The sequence below is a fragment of the Eimeria mitis genome, genomic scaffold (assembly GCF_000499745.2).
Source record: "Eimeria mitis Houghton genomic scaffold, Emh_scaff3634, whole genome shotgun sequence".
Lineage (NCBI taxonomy): Eukaryota > Apicomplexa > Conoidasida > Eucoccidiorida > Eimeriidae > Eimeria > Eimeria mitis.
In genome coordinates, this window is record NW_013571976.1 from 2,608 (window position 1) to 2,905 (window position 298).

Sequence of the window (298 nt, forward strand, 5' to 3'; positions counted from 1 at the left end):
TGTATAATAATAATAAATAAAAGATAAAAATAAAAGAGAAACAAAAACAAAATATATTAAAACAAAACAAGGAGACAAAAAGAGACAAATAAAACATAAAAACACACAAAACAAAACAACACAAAGAGACAGAAGGATGCAGACAGAAGGAGACAAAAGGAGACAAAAAGGAAAGACAAAAAAAAGCAAAAAGGGGACAAAAAAAACAAAAAGGAGACAAAAAAAACAAAAAAGGAGACAAAAAAAGAAACAAAAAAACAAAAAGGAGACAAAAAAGAAAAAGGAGACAAAAAAAAGG

The 298-nt window shown here is 25.8% G+C and overlaps 1 protein-coding gene across 1 annotated transcript in view; it reads right to left on the minus strand.

The window, feature by feature from the left end:
• Positions 1-298, minus strand: part of EMH_0068030 (uncharacterized protein) — a gene marked incomplete at both ends in the record, with an annotated part of 5,344 nt that overhangs the window by 1,556 nt on the left and 3,490 nt on the right. The window lies entirely within an intron of this gene.